Source organism: Bombina bombina, unplaced genomic scaffold, assembly GCF_027579735.1.
Source record: "Bombina bombina isolate aBomBom1 unplaced genomic scaffold, aBomBom1.pri scaffold_538, whole genome shotgun sequence".
Lineage (NCBI taxonomy): Eukaryota > Metazoa > Chordata > Amphibia > Anura > Bombinatoridae > Bombina > Bombina bombina.
Window position 1 is genome coordinate 53,055 of NW_026511039.1, and position 24,686 is coordinate 77,740.

The following is a 24,686-nucleotide window of genomic DNA, read 5'->3' on the forward strand; positions in this document are numbered from 1 at the left end:
ACTTGGCTATACATTAAACTGAGGTATGAGTGAGGTGGGAGGTGTATTTATAGGCATTTGAGGTTTGGGAAACTTTGCCTCCTCCTGGTAGGAATGTGTATCCCATCAGTAACAACCTTGTGGACTCTCACCACCATTAAGAAATTAATTTATCAGGTAAGTTCTTTCATAAATTATGTTTTTTTAATTTGTACGCTCTACCTGAACAATAAAAGCTTAAATTTTTCTTTCATGATTCAGATAGAGCATGCGATTTTGAACAACATTCCGGTTAACTTTCATTATCAAATTGTCTTCATTCTCTTGGTGTCTTTTGTTGAAAAGCAGCCTCAGGTACATATGCTTAGGAGCCAGCCCATTCCTGAAGCTCTATATGGCAGCAGTGTTGCAAGAATGTTATCCATTTGTAAGAACACTAGATGGCAGCACTATTTGCTGCCATGTAGTGGTCCAGACACCAACCTAGGTATCTCTTCAACAAAGAATATCATGGGAACAAAGCAAATTTCATAATAGAAGTATTTTGGAAACTTTTTTAAAATGGTATGCTCTGAATCACAGCAGAAACGTTTTGGGTTTCAAAAGTATATTTAAGTATGCACCGTGCACCAGCATTTTAAACACAGCACTTGCTAAGAGACCCTAAGTTGCTTGTACCAACTGGTAATGGCTCAATTAGTTAATTGCTGATATAATACAAGCCTCACTGGCTCTCGGAGCAGCTGCAGTATTTAAAATGCTGGTGCACTGACAACATCTAGCTATGCTTCACATGCACGTGCAGAGAAAAATGTAAACACTAAAACAGTGATAACTGTTACTAGAAGCATTTTTTCTATACATGTATATTGCAAATATGTTTCTATTCAAAGATGTAATTAATCTATGTGCATTTATATTTTGACCGGAATATCCCTTTAATGTTTAGTGTGGCTATCCCTGCTATTTTTTGCATAACTTTATTTAAGACTTTTTACCTCTTAAAAATTAATTTTGTCATCTTTCACCTACCCATTGCCAGCAATTTTACGGCTAGATTTAGAGTTTTGTCGGTAACGACCCGCGAAGCTAACGCTGGCTTTTTTCCCCCCGCACCTTTTAAATACAGCTGGTATTTAGAGTTCACAGAATGGCTGCGTTATGCTCCAAAAAGGGAGCGTACAGGCATATTTACCGCCACTGCAACTCTCAATACCAGCGGTACTTACGGACGCGGCCAGCTTCAAAAACGTGCTCGTGCACGATTCCCCCATAGAAAACAATGGGGCTGTTTGAGCTGTAAAAAAACCTAATACCTGCAAAAAAGCAGCGTTCAGCTCCTAACGCAGCCCCATTGTTTCCTATGGGGAAACACTTCCTATGTCTGCACCTAACACCCTAACATGTACCCCGAGTCTAAACACCCCTAACCTTACACTTATTAACCCGTAATCTGCCGACCCCGCTATCGCTGACCCCTGCATATTTTTTTTAACCCCTAATCTGCCGCTCCGTACACCGCCGCAACCTACATTATACCTATGTACCCCTAATCTGCTGCCCCTAACACCGCCGACCCCTATATTATATTTATTAACCCCTAATCTGCCCCCCACAACGTCGCCGCCAGCTACCTACAATAATTAACCCCTAATCTGCCGACCGGACCTCACCGCTACTCTAATAAATGTATTAACCCCTAATCCGCCTCACTAACCCTATAATAAATAGTATGAACCCCTAATCTTCCCTCCCTAACATCGCTGACACCTAACTTCAAGTATTAACCCCTAATCTGCCGACCGGACCTCGACGCTACTCTAATAAATTTATTAACCCCTAAAGCTAAGTCTAACCCTAACACTAACACCCCCCTAAGTTAAATATAATTTAAATCTAACGAAATTAATTAACTCTTATTAAATAAATTATTCCTATTTAAAGCTAAATACTTACCTGTAAAATAAACCCTAATATAGCTACAATATAAATAATAATTATATTGTAGCTATTTTAGGATTAATATTTATTTTACAGGCAACTTTGTATTTATTTTAACCAGGTACAATAGCTATTAAATAGTTAAGAACTATTTAATAGCTTCCTAGTTAAAATAATTACAAAATTACCTGTAAAATAAATCCTAACCTAAGTTACAATTAAACCTAACACTACACTATCAATAAATTAAATAAAATACCTACAAATAAATACAATTAAATAAACTAACTAAAGTACAAAAAATAAAAAAAGCTAAGTTACAAAAAATAAAAAAATTAATTACAAACATAATACAAATATTACAACAATTTTAAGCTAATTACACCTACTCTAAGCCCCCTAATAAAATAACAAAGCCCCCCAAAATAAAAAAATGCCCTACCCTATTCTAAAATTAAAATAGAAAAGCTCTTTTACCTTACCAGCCCTTAAAAGGGCCTTTTGCGGGGCATGCCCCAAAGAATTCAGCTCTTTTGCCTGTAAAAAAAAACATACAATACCCCCCCCCCACATTACAACCCACCACCCACATACCCCTAATCTAACCCAAACCCCCCTTAAATAAACCTAACACTAAGCCCCTGAAGATCTTCCTACCTTGTCTTCACCATGCCAGGTATCACCGATCGCTCCAGGCTCCGAAGTCTTCATCCAAGCCCAAGCGGGGGCTGGAGATCCATCATCCGGCTGAAGTCTTCTATCAAGCGGCGGCTAAAGAGGTCCAGAAGAGGCTCCAAAGTCTTCATCCTATCCGGGCAGAAGAGTAGATCCGGACCGGCAACCATCTTCTTCCAAGCGGCATCTTCTATCTTCATCCGATGACAAGCGGCTCCATCTTGAAGACCTCCGGCGCGGATCCATCCTCTTCTTCCGACGTCCTAAGTCAGAATGAAGGTTCCTTTAAATGACGTCATCCAAGATGGCGTCCCTCAAATTCCGATTGGCTGATAGGATTCTATCAGCCAATCGGAATTAAGGTAGGAAAAATCTGATTGGCTGATGGAATCAGCCAATCAGATTCAAGTTCAATCCGATTGGCTGATCCAATCAGCCAATCAGATTGAGCTCGCATTCTATTGGCTGATCGGAACAGCCAATAGAATGCGAGCTCAATCTGATTGGCTGATTCAATCAGCCAACCAGATTTTCCCTACCTTAATTCCGATTGGCTGATAGAATCCTATCAGCCAATCGGAATTCGAGGGACGCCATCTTGGATGACGTCATTTAAAGGAACCTTCATTCGGACTTAGGACGTCGGAAGAAGAGGAGGGATCCGCGCCGGAGGTCTTCAAGATGGAGCCGCTTGTCATCGGATGAAGATAGAAGATGCCGCTTGGAAGAAGATGGTTGCCAGTCCGCATCTACTCTTCTGCCCGGATAGGATGGAGCCTCTTATGGACCTCTTCAGCCGCCGCTTGATAGAAGACTTCAGCCGGATGATGGATCTCCAGCCCCCGCTTGGGCTTGGATGAAGACTTCAGAACCTGGAGCGATCGGTGATACCTGGCATGGTGAAGACAAGGTAGGAAGATCTTCAGGGGCTTAGTGTTAGGTTTATTTAAGGTGGGTTTGGGTTAGATTAGGGGTATGTGGGTGGTGGGTTGTAATGTTGGGGGGGGGGTATTGTATGTTTTTTTTTACAGGCAAAAGAGCTGAATTCTTTGGGGCATGCCCCGCAAAAGGCCCTTTTAAGGGCTGGTAAGGTAAAAGAGCTTTTCTAGTTAGTTTATTTAATTGTATTTATTTGTAGGTATTTTATTTAATTTATTTATTGATAGTGTAGTGTTAGGTTTAATTGTAGATAATTGTAGGTATTTTATTTAATTAATTTATTGCTATTGTAGTGTTAGGTTTAATTGTAACTTAGGTTAGGATTTATTTTACAGGTAATTTTGTACTTATTTTAACTAGGTAGCTATTAAATAGTTCTTAACTATTTAATAGCTATTGTACATGGTTAAAATAAATACAAAGTTGCCTTTGAAAAAGGCTTTTGTAAAATAAATATAAACCCTAAAATAGCTACAATATAATTATAATTTATATTGTAGCTATATTAGGGTTTATTTTACAGGTAAGTATTTAGCTTTAAATAGGAATAATTTATTTAATAAGAGTTAATTTATTTCGTTAGAATAAAATTATATTTAACTTAGGGGGGCCCCTTATTGCACAACCTTAATACAGAGAGGTATACAGGCTAGGCTTATATATCCAGCAAAAATTTGCTTTAAAGCAAATAATGAAAATGTGACATTGAAAACGGCTAAAGAAGCTCAAGATTTCATTAGTACACTATAGCCGAAGATATAGGTTTAGAGGTGTCGCCCTGTTTAGTTTTTGCAATGTATGATAACAACAACAACTACCTACGGGTCACCATAAAGGTTCTATTTTTTTTAGATCATAAATGTATTAAATTTATGATGGTGATGAGTTTAGCCGTACAGAGATATGGTTTGTAGAGTAAAGAGTTTTTATCTTTTGTAATGGTTTTCTTTTTTTTTTTTTTTTTTTTTTTTGTTTGTTTATTATTCTGCTCTACTGACAGAAGTCCGGTTTTATAGTTTAAAATAGTTAATATTCTGTCATGGAATGTTGGGGGAATAACTTCCCCAGCAAAGAGGAGTATAATTTTAAAATTACTAAAAAAAAATAAGCCAGATATTGCTCTCATAGAGGAGACGCACCTACAAGATGAGGAGATCGCTAAACTTAAATGTAATTGGGTAGGCGAGATATTATCCGCCCCTGGACCGAAACGTAAGAGAGGGGTCGCAATATTATTCGCAAGAAAGTTTATGTACAAAATTGTTAACCAAATACAGGATCCAGAGGGGAGGTACATCATAGCTGAAGTAGAACATGGTGACACACACTTAGTAATTTGTAATATATATGGCCCAAATGAGCTAGATGCAGAGTTTTGGGAAAAAATATATTTTAAATTATTTCCATATATCAATAAAAATTTGATTGTCGCTGGAGATTTCAATATGACAACCAGCCCAATGCTGGATAGAATTAGAACTGGTTACTCCCAGATAGGTAGGAAATCGGAAGAAAAATGATTCGCCTCTTTTCGTAGTAAGCTGAATCTATTTGATATTTGGCGAATAAAAAATCCAGATACAAGAGCATTTACATGCGAGTCTAAGACACATAAAGCGATGTCTCGGATAGATCTCTTTCTAATAAGTGAAACTATGTTCTCACTTGACCTTAATCCTAGGATCCAGGATATACTAATTTCAGATCATGCAATTGTAGGACTGGAGATAGACGGGATTAGGAGACAGAAGAGTGGTGTTAACAACTTTTATTTCCCTAGATCGTTAGTACAGGATAGTGACTTTAATAGGTTTTTAATAAAAAAATGGAAATTATACTATGATGAAAACAAAAACTATTACCACAAGATTGAAATATTCTGGGAGGCTGCCAAGGCAGTCCTCCGGGGAGAAATAAAAGCCTATATGGTTAAATGGAGGAAAAAAATCACAGCAAAAGATGTGCAGTTGGCAAACCAATTAAAAAACAAGTATAAAGCCTATATCAGTACGCCTAATGAGAAAAGCTGGGCTGACTACACAAAGGCAAAGACAGAAAGAGAGGACTTCCTGAAAATAAAAATGGCTAAACATGAAAAAAAAATGAATGCTTTTTTCACCAGTCATCATGGGAGGTCAGCTAAAGTATTGTCAAAAATAATGAAGAACAGGCAGGCCGAGAAAAGATATTTAACATCAATTAAAATCGGGGATACAAGGTACACTACTGCGAGCAAAATAAGACAGGCAATGTATGAATATTACAAGGAAATTAACATGGCAGGAGCATGTGATAAAAAGATAAAAGAACAGTTTTGGGGAAAAGTTACTCCACCAAAAATAGATCCAGACGAATTAATGGAACTAAGTCTACCGATAACAGAAGAGGAAATTATTAAAGAGATAGGAAAGGCCAAATTGAATAAATCTCCAGGTCCAGATCAAATTCTGGTGGAATTTTATAGAATTCTGAAAAATGAACTCCCTGGTACGTTAAGTGATCTCTTTAATCAGTACTATAGGGATAACTTTGCAGGGTCTGATCTGTTCTTTGCATCTACAGTCACATTAATATATAAGAAAGATAAAGATCCAGAAAACCCAAATGCATACAGACCAATATCATTATTAAATAATGATTACAAGTTACTTACATCAATAATTGCAGACAGACTAAAAAAGTACATAAATAATTTGATCCATCAGGATCAATCAGGGTTTATGCCAGGGAGAAACGCTTCAAAAAATATAAGAAAAGTTCTATTGACTTTAAACCACTATTGTAATGAAATTAAGGTAAAGGGAAAAAATTGTGAAAATGATGCAGCCTTAGTAACACTAGACGCTGAAAAGGCTTTTGATCTAATTACTTGGGACCTCCTGTTCACCACATTAACACAATTTGGCCTAACAGGGAATTTCTTTAACTTTGTGAAATTGATTTACAACACACCATACTCCTGCCTCCTAATAAATGGTCAACAAAAGGAACAAGACAAGGGTGCCCGCTGTCACCCTTGCTATTTAATTTGTCGTTAGAACCACTCGCTATAAGACTCAGACAAAGCTTACCGGGGGTAAAGGTAGGAGATGGCAGGGTTTCTTTGGCGCTCTATGCAGACGACATAATACTTTTTTTGCCTAGAACATCACAAAATATACCATTACTATTAGAATTAATAGAGGAATTTAGTGCGTTCTCCGGCTATAAGGTCAATCAGGGAAAATCAGAAATACTTTGGATTAGAAAACCCTATGGGCAGCGGATAAGGCATCCCTTTCACGAGGTAGAACAAATTAAATACCTGGGTATATATGTAAGTAACAACCCAGGATTATGGTATAGTTTAAACTTTTCAAAGTTCTTTCATGAAAGTAAGAGGCTACTAGACGGATGGAGACCACTACCCATAGCATTATCAGCCAAAATTACGATCTTGAAGACTTTTTTATTTCCCCGTCTATTATACCTATTACAAAATTTACCTATTTTTGTCAAAAATATTGACTTGAAGAAATATGAAAAAGACTGTAACTCCTTCTTATGGGGGAAGAGAAGGGCCAGACTAGCTAAAAGATTGCTGTATTTGGATAAAGAGGTTGGGGGATATGGCTTGCCTAATATTAAATTATATAACCAGGCTACCATGGTAAAATTAGCTGCTGATTGGATCACACAAACAAGCCAATTCTCTTCGCCAGACATAGAAGAAAGTTTAATAAAACCCTTTTCTTTAAAAGATATACTGCATATCCCAATTTCTAAATTACCTTTAAAAATTCGAAATATGAGAGTGATAAGTAACATAGTAAAGGCATGGCAAAAATTCTGCAACACTCTCAATATTAATTATAAGGTATCCAAGTATTTTACGTTTCTGGGACACATAGATTTTGGACCTGGCTTGAATCATGGAATATTTCATATTTGGAGAAATGCAGGTTTGGAGTATATAGTACAATTGTTAGACAAAAGAACTGGGATGATAAAATCATTCATACAAATTCAAGAAGAATTTGGTCTACCGAGACATCACTTTTTTGGCTATCTTCAGGCAAGACAATTTTACAATCATCTAACGTATAACCAAGATAGTAATTGGGAGTTAGGAATAGTTGGAATAGGTATTCAAATTTATAGGGCGTGTTTTTTCTCAATTGCAACATGGTATAAAATGATTATGAAAAACTTAGGTAAGATACATTTAGAGAATCTACAGAACAAATGGCAAAAGATTGTACCAGAAATAAATATCAAACGAAGTATAGAAATAGTTGGAGATAGGAATACGCGGTGGAAGGAAACGCATAGTTATATTATAAACAATGCATATATTACCCCTAAATTACTGGCTAAATGGGATAAAAATTCCAAAGGAGATTGCTTCCACTGTCACGCCCCACAGGCAGATATTACACACTGTTTCTGGTATTGCCCTAAGATATTACAGTATTGGAAAAAGGTGGCATATTGGTTAAACAGATTCTTAACACAAAGTTTTTCCCCTACTCTTACTTCTATATTTTTTTTTGTGCTACCAATCCAATTTAAGAAAGAAGAATATTTGCTTATAACGACTATAATACAAGTAGCTCGGAATTTAATATTACAATATTGGAAAGCACAAAAATACCCCAGCATAGCAGAATTTAGACAGAAGGTGACTGCTCAACTGATATATGAACAACTGAATATAGAACCCGGTAATGAGAATCAGTTTAAAGCCTTCTTTACTAAATGGAGGAAGATCATTAAGATCCAGACAGCTGAGTTTATAGAGGAAATAATGAAACCTTTCTTCAAAGCAGGATACATAACTAGGGAGGATCTGTAAATTTGGCGGTACAAAGTCTCTGTCCAGGGGCTGATAGTAAGTCTTTGACAGGAAGCTGTACATATATACAGGATTAAAACGTTTTTTGTTTTTTTTGTTTGTTTTTTTCTCTCTCTTTTTTCTTTTTTTGTGTTGTTTTGTCTTGTTCCGCTGGGCCGGTGTTGCTTGGTGTTGATGTGTGTTGTGTTAACTGAACCAGTGGCCATTCTTATGTGTATTTCAAAATAAGGTTGTGAAAATTCCCAATTCAAGTGATAAGAGTATAGCATATTAGCTAGTCGATTACTGGTCTTGTTCCTTTTCCGCTTCGTTTTTTTGTTTAGGATAAACGAAGATATAAGACATTATTTTGCTGATATATATGATAAGTGATTTTTGTATGCTCTTTTTTTTATGTCGAATTTTTCTAAGTGTTATACGAATTGTTTGCTTGAATTGGTATATAAATAAATAAAAAATAAAAAAAAAAACTTAGGGGGGTGTTAGTGTTAGGGTTAGACTTAGCTTTAGGGGTTAATACATTTATTATAGTAGCGGTGAGGTCCGGTCGGCAGATTAGGAGTTAATACTTGAAGTTAGGTGTCGGCGATGTTAGGGAGGGCAGATTAGGGGTTAATACTATTTATTATAGGGTTAGTGAGGCGGATTAGGGGTTAATAACTTTATTATAGTAGCGGTGAGGTCCGGTCGGCAGATTAGGGGTTAATAATTGTAGGTAGGTGGCGGCGACGTTGGGGGCGGCAGATTAGGGGTTAATAAATATAATATTGGGGTCGGCGGTGTTAGGGGCAGCAGATTAGGGGTACATAGGGATAACGTAGGTGGCGGCGGTGTGCGGTCGGCAGATTAGGGGTTGTGGGGGGGCCTCGGTTTAGGGGTACATAGGTAGTTTATGGGTGTTAGTGTACTTTAGAGCACAGTAGTTAAGAGCTTTATAAACCGGCGTTAGCCCAGAAAGCTCTTAACTCCTGGCTTTTTTCTGCGGCTGGAGTTGTGTCGTTAGATTTCTAACGCTCACTTCAGCCACGACTCTAAATACCAGCGTTAGAAAGATCCCATTGAAAAGATAGGATACGCAAATGGCGTAGGGGGATCTGCGGTATGGAAAAGTCGCGGCTGGAAAGTGAGCGTTAGACCCTTTCCTGACTGACTCTAAATACCAGCGGTAGCCCAAAACCAGCGTTAGGAGCCTCTAACGCTGGTTTTGACGGCTAACGCCAAACTCTAAATCTAGCCGTTAGTTTGTCATGGTGAGAATGTTTGTTATATTCAACTTAGCTTTTAGATTCCTTTTCTATGGCATTCTGTTTCAGTAGAAGTGTGTTTGTTAAAGGGACATAAAGAAGCATAAAACAATGTTATAATGTTCTCAGCATAATCTCAACCAGTACTTCAGAATTCAGCCTACAAACAAGCTTCAATTATATTATTAAATAAGCAGAAAATGGTGAAATTTATGGATCTTAGAATATTTTTATTCTTTCTGTTATTTACTTTTCCTACTAACCCTACCTCCAAGGATTTTAAAACAGTGCTGTAATCATCGTGAGATTGCAAGAAAAGTGACTGCCACCATTTTGTTATGCGCAGTTCATTTTGTTTACAGCATTACAGTGCAATCTGTGTCTCAGTGCTATAGTCTGGCAAATTGTACTACAGTAATTGTCACTATTTTACAGGTGCAGTATTTATTGAATACTAATTGAATACTGTGCTGTGCTAGAGTTAAAATAAACTTAGCCCTATTGCAGCCGTAAGATATGTTAGTTCAAACATGTTTTCAAGTTTTAAAACACACTGGCAAGTGAAAAGAAAGCTAAAACTGCCTTGTTTCACTTTAAGGCGGTTTTCACTTTACAGCGGGGCTCCGGTCCCTAACCCTCTGTATGAGCGGGGTATACCTGTACATGCGGAAGGCTGGATTGGCCTACCAGGATACTAAGAGATTTCCCTGTGGGCTGCAGCAGCTGAGGCTGGAAAGCTACAATTTAAATGGGTGATTAATAGATGCGGTTGGGTTGTATGGTGCCTATATAAACGACAATCTGGCACTTTTTTTTAAATAAAAATTAATATAAAATAATTCTGAAAAAAATAGTGAAGGAAGGAGTATCCCAGTAATCCTCTTTAAGAAAAATGTGTTGAGTCAACAGAAAATTGCGCTGATTTCCAAATTTTCCAGGGCTGCTTTTTATTCCCAGTCCCGCCCTGACCTTCGCCTCCTCCATCTCACTATTCTCCTTATTTCTATATCTAGAACCACTTTCACCTTTCCTGTGTCCCTTCATGCAAAACTCATATCTTATGCTTATATCCCACAGGTTATCTATTCACCCACAACCTAAGCTCACCCAGCACATCAAATTACAACCTGCAAACAACTATTATAAGATTTATTAATACCCGCGCTTTCCACCCTCCCTCCTCACCACTTTAAAGGCTACTTTGTTATATAAACACCCTTTTAAAGGGACATGACCCCCAAAAAACTATTTAATAATTTAGGTAGAACATACAATTTTAAACAAATTTCCAGTTTACTTCTATTATCAAATTTGCTTCATTCTCTTGGTATCATTTGTTGAAGGGGCAGCAATGCACTACTGGTTGGCAGCTACCAATCAACAGCTGGAAACTAGGTTCTTTGCTGCTCCTGAGCTTACCTAAATAAACCTTTCAGCAAAGGATGACAAGAGAAGGAAGCAAATTAAATAATAGAAGTAAATTGGAAAGTTTTTTAAACTTGTATGCTCTTTCTAAATCATGAATGTCTAATTATGACTTTACTGTCTCTTTAACTATAAGGTGGAATGATCACAATTGATCTGATTACAAGAAAAAGTAAACAGTCACTTATTACACATCTTTTATATCACTGCATCCTTATTCCAAGCCCTACATACTCTGCTACACTTCTCTGTATTCGTTCACTTGTGAAAGGATTATAAAAGTATGCCAAATTAGCTAAAAAAAATAAATCCTTATTTTGTATGATTATATTATTCTAATTAATTTGAAACAAAGCTTCGTTTATATTAAAAATCTAATTTTTATGTTGCCCAATGACATCTTATTATCTAGCCCCAAAAAATAGCTGTGTTTTCATAAAAAAATAGGCCAATCACTGTGCATTTAATTTAAATAATAATAGGGTCTGTGACGCTCCGACATTTAATAAATCGGCCCCTATGGAACAGTGCATGCATCAGAATGTGTGCGCTCCCCAGAAATGATGCGAACAGAGAACCCAGGCTGTGGGTTTGAAAATCGGCTGCTTTTAGATAGAAGTATGTGGTGAAACAACCAGAAAACTAAATTGGAAGGTATTTAATCACTTTTTGGATTTAGATTCACCTGTGGATCAATTAATTTGGGTTTAATATCTCTTTAATATAATCTTTTTATCCTTACTATTACTAAACAACCTCCCATCTTCAAAATAATTGGGCCAGATCACAACTAACTTACACCCAGATTACGAGTTTTGTGCTAACCAGGGTGCGAAACAAACGCAACAAAAGTTGCGTTATTTCACTCTCCATAGCGCTGCCATTACGAGTTTCTGAAAAGCCTCCTTGTGCGTGCGATATGGTGGCGTTAAGCTCCATGTCGCACAAAAGCCAAGGGCTGCTTTGACGTGCTCGTGCACGCTTTCCCCCATAGGCATCAATAGGGAGAGAGTGTTAGAAAAAAAACCTAACACCTGAAGTGCGGAATGGCGATCGCCGTAACGCAACCCCATTGATGTCTATGGGGAAAAGAAAGTTACATTTAAACCTAACACCCTAACATAAACCCCAAGTCTTAACACCCCTAATCTGCTGCCCCCGATATCGCCGCCACTATAATAAAGTTATTAGCCCCTAATCTACCGCCCCCGACATCGCCGACACTAATAAAAGTTATTAACCCCTATTCCGATGCTCCCAACATCGCCGCCACTATAATAAAGTTATTAACCCCTAATCTACCGCCCCTGACATCGCCGACACAAATAAAAGTTATTAACCCCTATTCCGCTGCTCCTGACATCGCCAACACTATAATAAAGTTATTAACCCCTATTCCGCCACTCCCCGACATCGCCGCCACTATAATAAAGTTATTAACCACTAATCTGCCACCCCCCACATCGCCGTCACTAATAAAAGCTATTAACCCCTCTTCTGCCGCTCCCTGACATCGCAGACACTAAATAACGTTATTAACCCCTAAACCTCCAGCCTCCGACATCTCCGCTACTAAATAAACCTATTAACCCCTACACCGCCAGCCCCCACATCGCAAAACACTAAATTAAACTATTAACCCCTAAACCTTACACCCCCTAACTTTAAATTAAAATTACAATATAACTCTACATAAATAAATAAAAAAAACTTACCTGTGAAATAAATATAAACCTAACATTAACTATAAATTAACCTAGCATAACTAATCTAATAAAATAAAAAAACACTACCAATTAAAATATCTAAATTACATATTTTAAAAAACCTAACACTACGAAAAAAATCTAAAAATCTAAATTAAAACTAAAAAAAAAATCCTACGAAAAATTTAAATAATCTAAATTTACCAAAGAGAGTTAACACTAAAATCACGAAACATAAAAAACACTAAGATTACAAAAAATAAAAACGAAATTATCAAAAATAAAAACAATTACACCTACTCTAATAATTCTATAAAAATAACCCCCCCCAAATAAAAACACCCCCTAGCCTACAATAAACTACCAATAGCCCTTAAAAGGGCCTTTTGTAGGGCATTGTCCTAAAGAAATCAGCTTTTTTACCTGCAAAAAAATACAAAGTCCCCCTAACAGTAAAACCCACCACCTAACCAACCCCCAAAATAAAAAACCTAACTCTAAAAAAAACTAAGCTACCCATTGCCCCTAAAGGGGCATTTGTGTGGGCATTGCCCTTAAAAGGGCATTTAGCTCTTTTGCATTGCCATTAAAAGGGCATTCAGCTCTTTTTCAAAGTCCAAACCCTAATCTTAAAAAAAAAAAACACCCCAAAAAAACTAACACTAACCCCAGAAGATCTACTCACGGTTTCTGAAGTCCGGACATCCATCTCCATCCAGGCGGCGAGGTCTTCATCCATCCAGGGGTGTCTTCTATCTTCATCCCGGCAGCGCGGAGCGGAGCCATCCTGAAAGCCAATGCCATCCTCTGCGGAGCATCCTCTTCATACGGTCGCCACCGTACACTGAAGTTGAATTCAAGGTAACCATTTCAAAATTTCGTACCTTGCATTCCTATTGGCTGATTTGATTCTTCTAATTCAAATCAGCCAATGAGACTGTTATAGATATATATATATATATATATATATATATATAAATACACATACATATACATACATATCACAATGATTTCTATTGAGTAGAAGCAACTGCTTAGAGCTTATTTTATTATAACAACGAAGCAGGCTGTTTTATATCCCTTTAATGGTCCTTTAGGTTAAATATAGTATTGTAGTGCTTGTATGTAAATATAACATCACGTGTCATATATGTTTGGCAAACACTAACATTGTTACCTTTGTAACTACTTTATTGCAGCAACTCCTAAGATGTTACTACATAACTACTTAACTTCATAACTCGCTTCATTGCTAGTTGGATTCCAAATCCAATCCATCTCTATCCAAGTGTATGTAGTATTGGTATTGTGTACCGTACCCATGCCAATTCAGTTATAAGGCCTTTGTCATCTAAACAATCAATACCAGTGATTCAATAAGTCATATTCAGAATTAAACCCCAATGGAATGCAGTTCTGCAACCTAAAAATTCAAAAAGTTTCCTGCTTGCTTAGTAACCTATCCCTAACCTTGCCACATGGGGATTTAATAATATGCTGTATTTCCTGCCACCTACAGGACTTTGTGTTCTTTATATATTTATATAGAAAATGCTCTGCCAAAGCACTAATGTTACTTAGATGCTCATGAATCCTGGTTTAGACTTCCCTTGTTGCTATGCCTACATATTAAAGATCACAACTAACCAAGGCCTCGATCAAACTGTATATACTGTACACTTTTTTTGCTCTTTTTCAGGCCAAAAAGGGTACTTTTCAATTTGGCTCAATCACAATAGCACATTCCCGCACTAGCAAACATGGATCCTCGATAAAAGCTCTATTTCTTCTATGGGGCTGAAAAGTTCTCACCAATCACAATACTTTTTCAAGTCACCTTTTTGATCTTTTTTAAACCATTTTTGGCTTTTTTAATTTGACACCTCTAGACACTTGATAGCTCCTCAAAAGTGCAATTTGGACATTATCTTGCACGTATGTTAAAAAGAAAATCTGAAATGTCTGCAGGAGACATTCTAGGGGTTTATTAATATACATGGTATTGATTCATTAAAGCTCCATTCATCCCTATTGGAATGTCACACATGTGTAATGTATATAAATACCCTCGCCCAGGGGGGTCCACCAAGAGGTAAAATCTCTACTCCCAGGACTTCTCCCACAGAGGATTAGCACTCATAGTCTTTGCAGTAAACCATTATAGCAAGCAGCAAACCTCAATGATCAGGAACGGTTCATTAGTCCTTCCCACCTCCGGCTTCCAGGATAGACAAGAGCCCGGTCTCATCATACCTCCTTCACTGGGTTGATCCCCTTACTGGTTTCCATATGGGGCTTGCATAGTCAGACAATCATTAGATCGTCACCGCCCTGCAGGCCCAGAACAGCTTGGAGTAATAACAGCGTTTTGCCGCCTCAGGATACTTACTGATGAGACTGTGAGTGATAATGGTATGTGGGGGAAGTCCTGGGAGTAGAGAGTTTAGCTCTTGGTGGAACCCTCTGGGTGAGGGTATTTATATTACATTGCATCTGTATGTCATGTTTTTGCTTTTGATACATAAGTGAGTAAAATACCTCTTAATATGTGACGCATTTCAGATTATTTTTATCCACTTGGGATTGTAATATAAAGACTGTCTGTATACATATCATCTGTTGAGATACAATCTTTAATTGGATACAATCTTGAGATAGCTTTTTCCATTAAACTCTACCTTTCCATTATTTTGGATTGCCCTGAGATTATTCCTGGATTTAGTGGTTTAATTATTTGTAGGATCTTTTAAATTTGTATTAGTAATATATATTATTTAATTTGGTTAATATATGCTGTGCCTGGGTATTCTTTCAAAGAATAGTTAACCACCAATCCTGGTATCTATATTTAATAATTACTCACAATAAACAGTTGCTGGTTAAAGGGACAGTTTACAAAAGAATTTTTATTGTTTAAAAAAATAGATAATCCCTTTATTACCCATACCCCAGTTTTGCATAAACAACACAGTTATATTAATACACTTTTTACCTCTGTGATTACCTTGTATCTAATCCTTTGCAGAATGCCCCCTTATTTTAGTTATTTTGACAGATATGCATTTTAGCCAACCAGTGCTTACTCCTAGGTAACTCTACGTGCATGAGCACAATATTATTTTGTACAATGGAGTATACGTTTTTTCCACAGATTTTGCAATGTTAAAGGAAAACTAAACCCAAATTTTTTCTTTCATGATTCGGATCGATCATGCTATTTTGAGCAACTTTCTAATTGACTCCTATTATCAATTTTTCTTCCTTCTCTTGCTATCTTTATTTGAAATGCAGGAATGTAAGCTTAGGAGCCTGCCCATTTTTGGTTTAGCACCTGGGTAGCTCTTGCTAATTGGTGGCTAAATGTGTATATATATGATTATATATAGGTCGGTATAGATAAATACAGATATATAAATGAATATCTATTTAAAAATACATAGAATATATTTTGTGCAGAACATTGGAATGTAAAATATTTACAGCAAATACATACTATAACACTTTATTAAATATGAAAATTGCATAAATATAATTTTACATGTTTTTATCTATTTAACTGCAAAAGGCTCTAATGCACACACACACCCATACACACACACACACATATATATACTGTATATATATATATATATATATATATATATATATATATATATATATATATATATATACAGTATGTCTATATATGTATACATAGCTATTTATGTGTTAATATGTGTATATACAGTCATGGACAAAAATATTGGCACCCCTGCATTTTTGTCAGATAATGCACCACTTAGCCTAGAAAATTGTTGCAATTACAAATGTTTAGGCATTCTCATGTTTATTTCTTTTGTTTGCATTGGTATGACCCAACAAAGTGGAGAAAAGAAAGCCAAATCTGACACAAACTCCAAAATTATTGGCGCCCTCAATTTAATATTTGGTAGCGCACCCCTTGGGAAAAAACAACTGAAATCAATTGCTTCCTATAACCATCAATGAGTTTCTTATACCTCTCTGGACCACTCTTCTTTCGCCAACTGCTCAAGGTCTCTCAGATTGGAAGGGTTCCTTTCCCCAACTGTGGCATGACTTAAAGACCGCAGTCCACAAACGGTCACCATCAAATGCAATTGAACTGGAGCAGTTCTGCAAAGAAGAGTGGGCAAATATTGCACAGTCTAGTTGTGCAAAGTTAATAGAGACATATCCCAACACTGACACAAGGGGGTGATCTTTTTTCCAACTCAGTGATTCTGTTTTTGAATTGTCTTTATTTTTGTCTGACATGTTGGTGTTATATCTTACACTTGGATGTTAAAAGGGGTTAAATGCTTTAGTTATTTACAGGTTAGATAATAATAATCCACCAATTTAACCAACCATAACCTTCAATACAGACACAACACTCAGGATTGGGAGAAAAAACCTTGTTGGGGTTGTTTTATTAATCCTATAATATAAAAGGCCAAGTGTGTTTATCCGAAGCTGTCATGTGTAGTAGAGACATCACGAGGACAAACACACCTGGCCTTCAACACACTGACCTGGCATTTGGGTATGGGCCGACCATACGTGACGGGAACGGGGCTGGGTGTGACGCGGGCGGGGCAGGACGGGATGTGGGGTGAGCGTGGCCGGGTGGGACGTGCAGACGGGAGAGAGAAAGCTCAAAAGAGGGGGGATAGAGAGAGAGCAAAAGAGGGGAGATAGAGAGAGAGGGAAAGAGACAGAAAAAGAGAGGGGGGGAGGGAGAGCAAAAAGAAAGGGGAGAGAGAGCAAAAGAGAGGGTGAGAGAGAGCAGGCAAAAGAGAAGGTGAGAAAGAGAGTTCAAAAGAGAGGGGGGAGAGAGAGAGAGCAAAAGAGGGGGGACAGAGAGAGAGCAAAAGAGAGGAAGAGAGACAGCAAAAGAGAGGGGTGAGGGAGAGCAAAAGAAAGGGGAGAGAGAGAAAAATAGGGGAGATAGAGAGAGCAAAAGAGAGGGACAGAGACAGCAAAAGAGAGGGGGGAGAAAGGGGAGGGAGAGAACAAAAGAGAGGGGAGAGAGAGCAAAAGAGAGGGAGAAAGTGTAGGAGAGGAAAAGGCAGGGGCAAAAGAAGGAGGGGGTAGAGAATAGTGGTGGAGAACTTGCGGAAAGCCTATTGATGGCATGAACTACACTTTGATTATCACACAAGAAAACTACTGTCCTGTTCTGTAACTGATCCCACCACAATTCAACAGCTACTAAGATAGTAAATAGATCCAGGAGTGTTAGATTTCTAACCAGACCTACGCTGTTCCACTCAGGTGGTCAAGTTGATGCACACCACAAACCATTAAAGTATGCCCCAAAACCTGCGCTACCCGAGGCATCCGTGAATAGGTGCAATTCTTGATTGGAAATTGGGGAATCCCTCTATATCCTGACTCCATTGAAATCCCTCAAGAAAAGTAGCCATACCCGCAAATCCGCTTTAATGGTTTGTGACAGTCTAATGGGCAATTTTGGATTGCTTAAGCCCCTTGTGGCAGCCTCTATCCTACGGTTAAATATTCTACTCATGGGAATGACACTTGTTGAAAAATGTAGTGACCCCAGCAATGACTAAAATTCTCTCAGTGTCCAAGATGATGAAGATGGATGCAGCGGCTGTTTGAATCTTTCCTTTCGGGAGTCTATACTCCTTTGCCACTGTATCCACATCTATCCCCAGGAAATTTAGGCACATAGTTGGGCCCTCTGTTGTCTCGCTTGTTAAGGGTACCCTATATTCGACCATCAAAGACTGCATCGCACCTAATAGATATGCCCACTTACTCGATCCTGCTATTCCTAGAAACAGAAAGTCATCCAGATAATGTGCTACTTGCCCAAGGCCAGTCTTGCAAACCATTGCCCAATGGAGGAAGAAACTAAATTGTTCAAAGTATGCGCAAGATATGGCACTCCCCATCGGCAGACAGCAGTTGACGTAGTACCAGCCCTGAAGCCTGCGGCCCATTAAGTGGAAACTATCCGGCTGTATCGGTAAGAGGCGGAAGGCCGACTTGATGTTGACCTTGGCCATCTCTGCTTCTGTGCCCAAACTCTGCACTATAGCGAGTGCTGAATCAAAGGACTGATATGTCAGACTCATCCAGGGCATCATTTACTGAATTTACTTTTGGGTGTGACAGGTGCTTGATGAGCCTGAACTTCCCGGGTTCTTTCTTGGGGACAACACCTAGCGGGGAAACTACCAGATTCTCAATTGGGAGGGGAAAAAAAAGGAGCCCGGCACCCTACCCAATCTGACCTCATTGTCAGTTTTTTCCTGCAGGGCTTGGGGGAATTGATATGCTGACTTTAAATTGCATATTGCGAATGGAGGCAAAACTACCCTGTGCACTGGGATGTGAAAACCATAAGATAGACCTGCACAAAGAAATTCCACCCCATCCCTATCAGGGTAATCCCTAAGGGCTCTAAACATTGCTGCAAGGTTAATTCGCGTATGCGCCCTTTCCTGCAGGACCCTGTCTAAATGGCTGCTTTCCCATGTAACTGCCCCTCTTTCTATTGCAATCATTCCCTGGGTGGGCCCCGCTACAGTAGATGCACACGTGCCGGAAAAGGCACTGCATTCCCCTATCGCATTGTTTTTCTTAAAAATGCCAGCACTCTCTGCCCCCTTTCTTCTGAAAATGGGCAGTTCTGCTGACCTACACTAGTGGTTTTTATTGGCGCTTGAACTGTTCCCTCCAGGAGATCCAGGTTGGACCATAGGTCCATTTCCTTCATCCCAAAGTTCAGCACTGGGTTCGCTTCTAACCTCTTCCTAAAGTGAGCGTCATATTGGTGCCAAGGTGTTTCTTTTCCTCTTTCATTGACGTCATCAATGACCTCCATGTGTTTGAGGATATTTAATGCCTGACCAGGGTTTGCCTCAAGGTAGCAAGAAACAGCGCATCCACTCCTGATATGTTTCTGGCCTTTTTGCCTTCTTATCCCCTGTACCATCCTCTGCCATCTCCTTTACTTGGTAAGCTGCTATAGACAATTCAAAAATCTTAACATAACGCCTTTCTCTAATCTTTTTCGCTATCCTTGGCTTCAGGTGAGAGTGTAAGGAATGAACTATGCAGGGATACGTGTCCGCCATGCTAGCTACCCCTGATTTACTTCCTCCACTAGATCCCCCTTGTATAGCTGGTACCCCAGATGACCCTGCAACTTCACTGCCTGCTAAAACCCTTGGCCTGCTAAGTTCTTTGGTTTTCTATCCACTAACCTACGAACCATCCTAAATAATTGACGGTACTTCTCATCTTTTAGTCCTGTAGAACTATCAGAGTCACCTGATGAATAGGTATCCTCATCTCTAATGTGTAGTGTAAGTACTGACTCACCACCTCCTGCTGCTGCTGCTGCAGAGCCTGTGCCTGTCCCTGACGGCATGGATCCAGACATCCCTGCTACCATCTCTCCTCCAGCCACTCCTTCAGCTGGAGGAGAGATGGAATTTGGAACTTGCAAGCTGCCAGGTATCACCTTCTCCCCTTCTGAAGTGCTATTGCTGGTGTGGGGTAAAAAAACAATGGTGGGAGCAAAACAGGGAGAAACAGAGTGCCCAGAGGACCACACAGCTGACCCCCCTGTAGGCATGACCCCAGTAAGATGTCCCCCTGTAATAACCTCTTTCTAAGGCTTGACAATAGATCCATATGTCCTACTCTCTTTTCTGCACCCCCTCTTGCAGGAGTTGTTAATGACCCTGCTGGCCCTTTTACTGATCCCTCTTTTCTACTTGTTGCCTTCTTGGCAGTGTATTCTTTCCTTTTCATACCCCTCTTGCCTATAGCCTTTCCTCCTCCCTGTCGACCACTTCCCGCTGGTGCTCCATTTACCTTCATGGTATATGAAGCTAAGGACTTCTGGCCCTGTTGCCCCGACGTAATGCGAGACCCGACAGGGCCAACCACCGATGCAGAATCCAATGTGTTCTGCGTATTCAAAATGGCGACCGGACGTACGGTGGGCGGGGCCAAGCGCGTGCATCGCGCCAACAGAGGAAGCCTGATCGGTAGGCTTAAGGCCCTGCTCATCTAAGAATGGCGTGCAGGGCCTCCCTTCCATCCCCTGCTGCCCAGAAATGAAAGTAATAATAATAATAATGGGTGATATATATCCCCTGGGGCTCCCTTGTGAAAAACGGAGCTCCGGGGACATAAGCAGCTGTTCAGCTGCCCTGCTAGCATTGACAGCCAAGTTGGCTGAAAAAGAAGCCACTAAGGAACGGGGAGGGGGAAGATATTGTGAGGAAAGGGACAGGCTAGAAACTGGAGGGAAAGAGAAAAGAGTAAGGGAAACGAGAGAAGACAGACCAGCAGGGGGGAGAAGGGAGGAAGCAGATGAAAAAGAGACAGAGGGAGAAAGTGTAGGAGAGGAAAAGACAGGGGCAAAAGAAGGAGGGGGTAGAGAAATAGAGTAGACAGACAGAAAAGCACCAACTAAAGATGTGGCAGCAGCAGCTGATATAACTGCAGGGGCAGCTATAGAGACAGACAGAGAAGACGTAGTAAAAGAGAGGGGGATATTACCAGCAGTCAGGATATCACCAGTAGTCGTCACCATGGTCTTCTTCTTTCTTGCAGGTAATTCTTTCTCCTCAGCAAACCTCCTGGGAGCCTTTGCAGAGCTTCTAAATCTCTCCATGCTGTAACCTGCAAGACAAAAATAGGTTAGTGATTTATTTCCTGTCTGCAGTTCTTTATATCACCTCTGTATCTTTGCCTCCTCACACTCCTGCTGCCTAGCAGGCACCACCTCTTTAACCCACTCCTATCTATTTCTTCTCCCAAAGAAATTACCCCTTAACCTGTTGTGTCCCTAAATAGGTCCTTCACTTTCCTAAGTTGCACTGAGTAAATACAACTGGATAAACAAAAACTGTGTCTGTCTTTATTTTAGACTGCAAAACAACAAAATGTGATTATTTTCAATACCCACTATATATGGGTTCTTTTCAATACCCACTAAATGTGAAGAACATTGGAATTTAAAGTATTCATAACTGCCTTCACGTATAGACCAGTTAGTCTAGTGCGGTGTTGGGTTAGCTCACAAGAGCGATAACTGTTTATTTAACATGCCCAATAGAAGTCAAAGGGAGAAGTTTGTGCGTAAGTGATATTCGAAGTCCTTAAATTAGCGAACCCGAATCTTTTTGCTCACACACAATTTATTTTGAACTGTTAATAAGCCTACCCGCCCATGTTAAAATTTTAGTTTGAGCATTGTTTGCGCGCAAGTGGGAAAAAAAGGTAGCGCTCTACTTATAATCTGGCCCTTAGTCTTTAACTTGTCCCACAGACAAACTGTATGCACTAAAGTAGAGAATACTTTCAGTTGCAAGGGTCTAGTTGATTTCTCTGACCATAACAGTTTCTAAATTGGTTTAACTTTTATCATATATGATTCTATTTGAACCCAATACAAGCTGTCATAATGTAGTTTGTGCCATGACAGTGGCATAATAATGGGATATTAAATGAGGCACCCCCAACCCTGTCTATTCATCACACTCTTATGTACTCTAGGTCTCTTGCCCTTCCAAATAAAGGTTAAAATATATTTATAGATCCTATCCAGCTCCACCAGAGGGACAGATTACGAAGTGATCTAAACAGATATAGAATTTTAGGCATTATTGTCATTTTAGTAATGACCAGCCTTCCATAAAAAGCAATTTTATGCCTGGACATAAGCTGCCGTAAGTGCTGGAACATAGGGATATATAATTAAGTTGATATAGAGAATGTATATTTTGTAAATGATAGACTCCCAAATACATCAAGCCTTTATTCACCCATTTAAATTCAAAGTTCAGTTCAAGTAACTTCTGAATACCCAGAGCCTCACACTTGTCCTTATAAATCTTATGCCCCAATAACTGCCCACATTTCTGAATGATGGACTTATAATGGGGGAAGAGATAATAGGGGTGTTGTGATAGTAATAATGATACCATCCGTAAAAACAGCCAATTTCTAATCAGTATTCTTAACCTTAGTTCCTGAAATATTTGGGCAGTGTCTGATTTTAGCTGCTATGGGTTCAATACACAAGGCAAAGAGCAATGGGGAAAGTGGGTACCATTGTCTCATTCCAGTTTAGATCGATATTCTGCTATTTTAATATATGCCTTAGGGGAGGAACAAATCGTTAGTATGGCATTATAAAATTCACCTCCTATGTAGGAATGTAAGATTGCAAATAATTAAATTCACTCAATCAATTGGCTTCTCTGAACAGAAGGCATCTTCTGAACCGAGGCAAAACCAATGAGGTCAGTTATCCTGCAAATATTATTTAGGGCTTTCCTATTTTGAATAAACCCTGATCCAGGTAGATTAGATGTGGCAGTAGGATATTCAGTTTGTCAGCCATTATTTTGGTAAATTATTTGATGTCCTGATTAATTAGAGATATAGGTCTGTCATTTTTGCAATGTTGCTTGCATTTCCCAGGCTTGGAAATAACTGAAATTCTGACAAGCAGCAATTCCTTACGCATTTCACTGCATCCATTAAAATGTTAAAAAACGTGGCTAACTTTTGGACTAGAATGCTACAGTCCATTTAAATACTAACAGAGAGAAAAACGCTGCTCAGAGCTCCTCAGGTGGGTGTGATCACATAGGGAAAAGGGAAATACCTCTGTTCAGTACTGTGATGGCGTGTTGATTGCCATGAACGGCGGACAAGCTGCAAAAACAGGCAAACAACGAAAAAAAGCTGCAACGGGGCATCAGTGGCACAATAAAACAGCACTATATTGAAAAATCTTAAAACATGCACCAGGAGGTGGCAAAATCGTATGCATTTCGCACAGCAACAGGGCGCTTAGTCATAAATAAAATGATATTATTAAACATAACAATTTAAAGGGGTATTCATCCAATCACTCTGTAATACATATATCAATACATGTGATGTTATATTAAAGACACATTAACTTATAATCAGTATTACACATTAAGGCACTTTTCTAAATGAAGGAATATTCCTAAATCATGAAGATTAAAAACAAACATGCTTAAAGACACATACAATCTGGCTATATGGTCATATAAGGTTCAAATGGAGACATTAATAAAGGGAAATCTGATACATTTCGATCTTATATAGATGAATCTGTTATAGTACAGACGAAAAATATCATAATTTGTCTAACTACATTACCATATAAATGACAAAATATTTTCAGGATAACATTACAATTTGGTTAATAATTACTAGCTGATAAATAGGTATCAAAATCACCAAAATGAGCATGTATCAGAGCTCCCTAAATACAAGGTAAAAGACTATGGCCTAGATTGCGAGTTTTGCGTTAGAGGCTGTGCGGTGCTAACAAGCAGTTTTGTCTCACCGCTCACTTACATGCAGCGCTGGTATTACGAGTTTTCAGAAACCCGTTGTTAAAAGGCAAGAAGTGAGCGTTGAGCAAAATTTTGCTCATTACCGCACTCCAATACCGGCGCTGCTTAAGTCAGTGGTGAGCTGGTCGTACATGCTCGTGCACGATTTCCCCATAGGAATCAACGGGGAGAACCGGCTGAGAAAAAGTCTAACACCTGCAAAAAAGCAGCGTAAAGCTCCCTAACGCAGCCCCATTGATTCCTATGGGGAAATAAAATGTATGTTTACACCTAACACCCTAACATGAACCCCGAGTCTAAACACCCCTAATCTTACACTTATTAACCCCTAATCTGCCGCCCCCGACATCGCCGACACCTACATTATATTATTAACCCCTAATCTGCCTCTCCGGACACTGCCGCCACCTACATTATAGTTATGAACCCCTAATCTGCTGCCCCCAACATCGCCGACACCTACATTATATATATTAACCCATAATCTGCCTCCCCCAACATTGCCGCCACTATATTAAAGTTATTAACCCCTAAACCTAAGTCTAACCCTAAA